Source organism: Manacus candei, unplaced genomic scaffold (genome assembly GCF_025592945.1).
Source record: "Manacus candei isolate 608988 ecotype Guabito, Panama unplaced genomic scaffold, ASM2559294v1 h1tg000008l, whole genome shotgun sequence".
In the NCBI taxonomy this organism is placed as follows: domain Eukaryota; kingdom Metazoa; phylum Chordata; class Aves; order Passeriformes; family Pipridae; genus Manacus; species Manacus candei.
This window is the reverse complement of record NW_026138056.1, coordinates 18,465,453-18,472,049: the sequence shown is the minus strand read 5'-3', so window position 1 is coordinate 18,472,049 and position 6,597 is coordinate 18,465,453. Positions and strand designations below refer to the sequence as shown.

Here is a 6,597-nt window from a genome sequence, read left to right as displayed (position 1 = left end):
GACACAAAGCAGAAGAGACTGATGATGAGAGAAGGAGATGCTGATGGCTGCAAAGAGAGGCTGAAGACTGAGATCATGCAGCTTTCAATATAGAAGTGCACATTCATGAGACAGAGACACTTGTCCCTACTCCCTAAAATAATATACTCTACTATTTTAACCCCAGATGCATTATTTCTCAAGGCTATAAATAGTATTGCACTGGCCTTTCTGTTCCTGTTTCTGCATAGTACTTGACTTCCAATTTTCCGTCAATAAAGCGTTGTTGCGTTCTATCGGGGGGAAAAAAATAGAAGATATATTAGTTACAATAAAAGGTTTATTTTTCTTTCAAAAACACTGCTCCTATTGAGGGTAAGTACAGTTCCTTCACTGAGCATGTGAAACCGAATTTCAAAATGGTAGTGGGTCAATCAGAAGATTGCCTGCTACAACATATGCACAATTGTGGCATATTAGCTTTGCCAGGTCCTTTGGGCTAGGATCTGATTAATTTAAAAGAAAAAGTGATCCATGTGCTATGACCTAGAAGTCATGTAAGTCATTATTGGTTGCAGGAAGCAGGATTTACATGTTAAAAGAGATACTTACTAAATAATGTTCTCCCACCATGACGCAGAAAATAAAATGAAGATAAAATAAGAGGAGAAAACAAACACAGATGAAGCAGTAAAATCCAGTTCACAGCGGGCCAATTTTGCTATAATTACTCAGAAAAAATGTCTAGTGAAGTACTCCATATCTCCTCACATCAAAAAATCACTTCTGTTTCTCTACAAGGAAGCCTCTTCTGTGATAACCCTCCACATTTAGACAGCAGAGAAAAAAAGTATCTCTTCAATGTTTTGTGAATTAGAGAAGTACATTAGCTCTTCCTGACCTTCTAAGTATGTTTCGCTTGGATAAACTTTCTAAGTGTTTTCTTCTATCCATGTTAAATACTTGTACAGACATGCAGGAGACAGCCTATACAGGTGAGGTATAGAATGTTGAAAGGTTAAATGGTAAAACACTTCTGTAATTTGCAGAATATTTGATAGACAATGACACATCACTCTTATTACAAGAAGGAAAGAAGAACAGAAAAATACTCTCACGATCCAGTTGTCTGTAGTCTTATTAGGAGGGTGACTCTGCATTAATTTTTTAGTATTAAACTATTGAGTATTTTTATTCTTTGTGATCCAGGCAATTGATGAGTTTTCTTCCTGCATGCTGATATGCTTTTCATTTTTCACTCTGTTTCACACATCAGTGAAGTCATCTAAATACAGCAACTTCAACTGAAGTTTCATTGCCAGAAGTTAAAGGACAAGCACTGATGTGACCAAAAATAGCTAAACGAGAATTGTTTTGCACACCTGAATCCTCAAGGATTGCCAAAAAATAGGAGCACAGCACTTTTACAGTCATTACCTTTAGCAAGATCCAGAGAATCAACTAGCATGAATAAGGTGCCATGAGGTGCTGTCCAAGGCTGATGACACAGGATGTGTTTGTACTGGTTGCTGAGAATTGCCTCTCACTGTCATAGTGATGACATGCACACATGAGACAGGCTCCTATAATGATTATACAATGCTTTTCTTTCTCAAAGCTTACCACTGCAGTGCAATGAAGTTCCTTAACACAGAGAGGGCCTCATGGGACTTGCACTGAGTGAAAATTTTCAGATGTCCCCAAGTGTTTGACAGATGGGGCATAAGAGCACATGTGAATCTGCAGTTTACCCATCATCCTCTGAAAAGGTGGTTCAAAATTTCACTGTACACTTGTCAAAGGAGTAACACCATCATCAGCAAAGTTTTCACTACACTATTTACCTCCTTTCTCAAGCATTTCTGAGTGTGCTGAATAGTATAGACTCCAGTCTGATGCTTTTTTGCACTCTGTTGAAGACCCTTCTGCATTGTGAAAGATGGTAATTTCCTCCTACCCTATCTTGTACGTATCTCATTCAGGAGTTATGAATCAGTGCACAGATTTTTCCTTTTAGCCCAGGAGAGTTGTTGGATGGAGTCTACCTGTACGCACCTTGTCTACTCACATGAAGAATTCCTGCAGAGGTGTGAGACATGACTGTCCCTTATAGAGCTTACAATAACCTTTTGTTATTGTTTTGCCTTTTTTCCCTTACATGACATAGAAGTATATGTAAATTAAATACATTTCTATACAGGTATATTCAGGAACAAGGTATTGTTTTCATCCTTTAACATGGCACATTGGGTTCACTAATTTGATTCCTCTGCTAGAGATTCTATTATCTTGCCTGGCATAGATGTCACGCTTACTGTTTTATAGTTCCTTAAATACTCCCTGGAACTGCTGTTAAAAAAAGAAAAAAGTAATTACTATTACAATTATTTCTCCTCTCTTTGCCTTTCTCTTTCTGCTAATTCAGTAGTTGCATACTTTCAGACATTCTGCCTCACTCCAAGGTTACAGAAATGCTACAGGAAAAATATTTTTTACTGTAGCCTCTCAACAGCCTGGGAAATGAATAGTAGAGCCAGAGGCTGCCATTTATGATGAAATCAACATGCCAAATCACAGCTTTTCAAATTTCTTTTCTATATACAAATGATTATGTTGTTGTAATATAAAAATTTTGACTGGAAATAGCAATCCATCTTCTTTTAGCCAGACTCCAGGCTGAATGGCTGGTGCTAGACTCTTGCAGGTGGTGGAATTAAGCAAAAAAATAGTCTGCTATAAAAAAAAAGGATGATCACTGATGACCTAATGGATGCTCCAAATAAGAGATCACATTGGGCACCGAACTGAAATAATGAATTTATCATTCTCTGCTTAATATAAAGTACTGAAACAATAGTGGAAGCAGTGACTGGAAGGGGGAGAACCACAATCCTGTGCATATGCAGGTTCATACAGAGTACTCTGGTACTGGTGCTTGGGTTAAGTAAGAAATGTGCTAAAGGGATGGGAGAAATATGCTGTGCAAAGTAGACTACAGTCCAATGTTTTGAATAATTTCCTTTAAATAGGTGATTTCTACGGCGGATTAGTTGGAGGGGGAACCTTCAGGCCCTGAGTATCAGCCCATTACCTGGAGGTGAGTGCTCTTCCCCCCTGCCCCTGCCACGTGGCCCTGCGACCCCGTAAGGAGCTCACACAGACCACCAGGGAGGGACGGACGAAAGAGGGAGTTTATTGTGGGGATAGGGGTTTATAAGGCTTTTAGGAGGGTTAAAGGGGACCAATTACAGGTTCAGAGTCTTACAGAAAAACCAATCAGGTAAAGAGTTAACAGCCAGTAGGAAGGGGTTAACAAAGGCCAATGAGAAACACCTCAGGACATCTTCCCAGGACACTCCTGCATGGGAGATAAGAGTCCTTCACAGAGGGTGTCGGGAAGAAGGAGCAGTGACTTTGCAGAAATGCAAAAAGCCATTTTAAGACATGTTTAAAAAACATTAAAACCTTCTTTTTCTATAACATTTGAGCTGTTTTCTTCTTTTTCTTCACCAGTCCATCTTTGACAGGACTTTTTCCATCCTACATATGGTAAATCCATTGCCACAGATTCCCAGCAGAATAAATGTCTTTGCAAGCATCCAGGACATTACTCTGCTAGACATAGGGGTACAGGATGAGAAACGACTCTATTTGTGCCTTAAAACTGGCAGCTGGAAATGCACATTAAGAGGTACTGATCCAGTTTTCCAGGGTTTACTTAATCTCTGAGAACAGCTATTAGACTGAGCTTGGAAGGGTGAAGGTGGAAGAATATCATACCTGGTCTAGGTAAGAGTATGCACAAAGTTGTCAATGTCTTAGGTGGTGGGACAGTTTGGGGTTTGAGCAGAAGTAATATCATGGACAACTGAGGAAGTTTCATGGAAGCAAAGCCTGATGTGACCCGCAGATGAGGGCTGCCTGGTAGCTTGCAGGATCACTGAACAGGCGATGGATGCCTTGCTGCAGTTTAACCCCAGGTGCCTTGGTGCTTTGCAAGCCCTGCTCTGCAGTAATGGAAACATCCCTGTTTTCAGCACTCATCCAAAACATAGCCTCATACTAGCTACAAAACTAACTCTATCCTAGCCAAAACCTGCCTTCATTATGCAAATTGCATTTAAAAAGCTTCAAACCTTGTTCTATTTATCTTGCCGGACCTCTGTGCTTTGGTTTATTTGTAAAAGGGGTAGAGCCATATGTATCATCGATAACGTGGTTTGAAATGACTGTGGAAAAGGTGAATATGTGTATTCCAGACAGCTGATGCTGGACTCAAAACAAGAGTGGCAAGTGAGACATCCCATGAAAAGGCAGAGCAGAAGCAGGAAACACAGAATGCCACAGGACAGAAGTTACAAGCAACGTTTTAAAAGAGGTTAAAATAAGGCCAAATTCTATTTCTCAGCTATGAAGGAAAAATCAATTTCAAATAATCCTTAAAAGTAACAGATTGTTTTTCAAGATTGTGTGGATATTTCTATGTTAGAGATTAGGAGTTGTGCCAGGTTTGTTATCACAGTATGTAGGCAACCTGCAAGAACGCAAATTTGTTAGATTAAATTTCCAAGTCCCACATGCTGGGTAATCCACAGAATCATATTAATGGATGTGTTTATTACAGACTAGATGATACAGAGTGTACTCAGGGCTTAGAGAGCTTTCTTCTGATGAAGCATAAAGAAATGCAAATGCTGTTACTTGGATTGTGCCTCGGATTTAAGCTTGTGCTATCCAGAAACCAACAGTTTTATTGTGGTATGAAGAAATATCCATTTTAAAAGAGAAATTCTATGGAAGTATAAATCAGTGGCAAAGTAACGACAATACTCCTTGAGTTAAAAAAAGCACCTATAGAGATACTTGCCAGGCATAATTTAAATAACAGTGTATCCTCTAAGTGGAAAATACAGAGAGTCAAGAAAAATTAAGTTAACTGTACACCAGTTCTAGGCCAGCTCTACATTGGCTGTCTTGATCTGCTCACACACAAAACTCTGATCATTTTTGTTTTCTCTGCTTTTCCTCCTTATATGCTGGCAGAGTTGTCCTTTGGGATCATTTCTGACTAGGAGTGGCATTGTCTACGCACTTCATCACAGTATGACTGGAAAACCTCACTCAGCAACTGAATGCAATGAGAAGTTTTTTCTCAGAAACATGGAAGTTTAAGCCCATAGCTGCTGAAACATTTGGGCTTTTAGTCTGAAGAGTTTCCTGCATCTTTTGCTTGCAGAGGCAAAGCCCAACATATACAGGACATCTTTCAAAAAAAAAACAGCAAAGGAGTAGCGCAGGGTGTATCTCCCACTGAGGTATGACTGAGGAGGAAGGAAAATGGTGTGACACTGATGCATATCACAGAGTGAGTGGCTCATGAGGGGAGAGAGAGCTGTGACACAGTGGATTCCAGGCTGGCACAGCATAGCCAGCACAGGTATTTGGGCCTTGCTGCCAGGCACAGGGGCCCAGGAACACTTGCCTGCTTCCCAGCTGTAGGAAAGAGCAAATTTTGAAATTCCATTGCAGCATGAGCGGCAGAGAGCAAGAAAATCCTGGGTACTGGAAAAAGAACACAGCTGGGGCATTGCCTGCCTTGTTCCCAGCCCATCCACCTCCTGTAGCTCCCTCCTGGACTTGGTGGCCCCTCGCCTCTGTGGGGTGCAGGGGAGAGCCACGGGAACCTTCCAGGGGCCAGGAGGAGCTTGCCCTGGGGGACAGCACTGAGGGGACTTTTGGCAAAGGCATGTAGTAATGGGACAAGTGGTAACAGCTTTAAAATGAAAGACGGCAGATTTCAACTAGATATTGCGAAGAAATTCTTTACCGTGAATGTCATGAGGCATTGAAACAGGTTGCCCGATCCCTGGAATTGTTCAAAGCCAGTCTGGTTGAGGCTTTGAGCATCCTGATGCGGTGGGAGGTGTCCCTGCCCACAGGAGGGGGGTATTGGTCTCTTCTGTCAGGCAACCCACCAGTAGGACAAGATGAGACAGCCTTCAGCTGCGCCAGGGGAGGTTTAGGTTGGACATCAGGAAGAAGTTCTTTACAAAGAGAGTGACTGGGCATTGGAATGGTCTGCCAAGGGAGGTGGTGGAGTCACCGTTCCTGGAGGTATTTAAGAAGAGACTGGACATGGCACTGAGTGCCATGGTCTGGCTGACAAGGTGGCGTTCGGTCACAGGTCGGACTCGATGATCTCAGAGGTCTGTTCCAACCTGATCGCTAAGGTCCCTTCGAACCCAAAGCATTCTATGGTTCTATGGTACGTGTATGTATGTACGTATAAACGCACATATATATATGAGTATATATATATATATATACATGTGTGTACTCTAAATGCACATGGTTACGCAGGCACGGCCACGCACACACCCGCCCCAGCCGGCGCGCGCGGTCCCTCGCCGGCCGCCGTCGCGCTCACGTGAGCGGCGTCACGTGAGGGCGGCGGGGCCGGGCCGGGCGGTGCGCGGAGCTCCCGGGCTGCGAGGGACCCCGCGGCCGCCTCTCTGCGCCTGCCCTCCCACGGCCCCCGCGGTGAGTGAGAGCTGCCCGGGCCCCGGGGCGGTGGGTCCCGGGGTCGGGGGTTGCCGCGAAGGGCTCCGCTGCTCCCCC

The 6,597-nt window shown here is 43.1% G+C and overlaps 1 protein-coding gene across 1 annotated transcript in view; it reads left to right on the top strand.

Moving 5' to 3' along the window:
* The first annotated feature begins 6,394 nt into the window (after positions 1-6,394).
* ATP6V1H (ATPase H+ transporting V1 subunit H) overlaps positions 6,395-6,597 on the top strand; it is a 47,884-nt gene continuing 47,681 nt past the window's right edge. The window contains exon 1 of the mRNA XM_051771918.1: positions 6,395-6,519. The gene's annotated coding sequence lies outside the window, so the exon portion shown is untranslated. The remainder of the gene's footprint in view (positions 6,520-6,597) is intronic.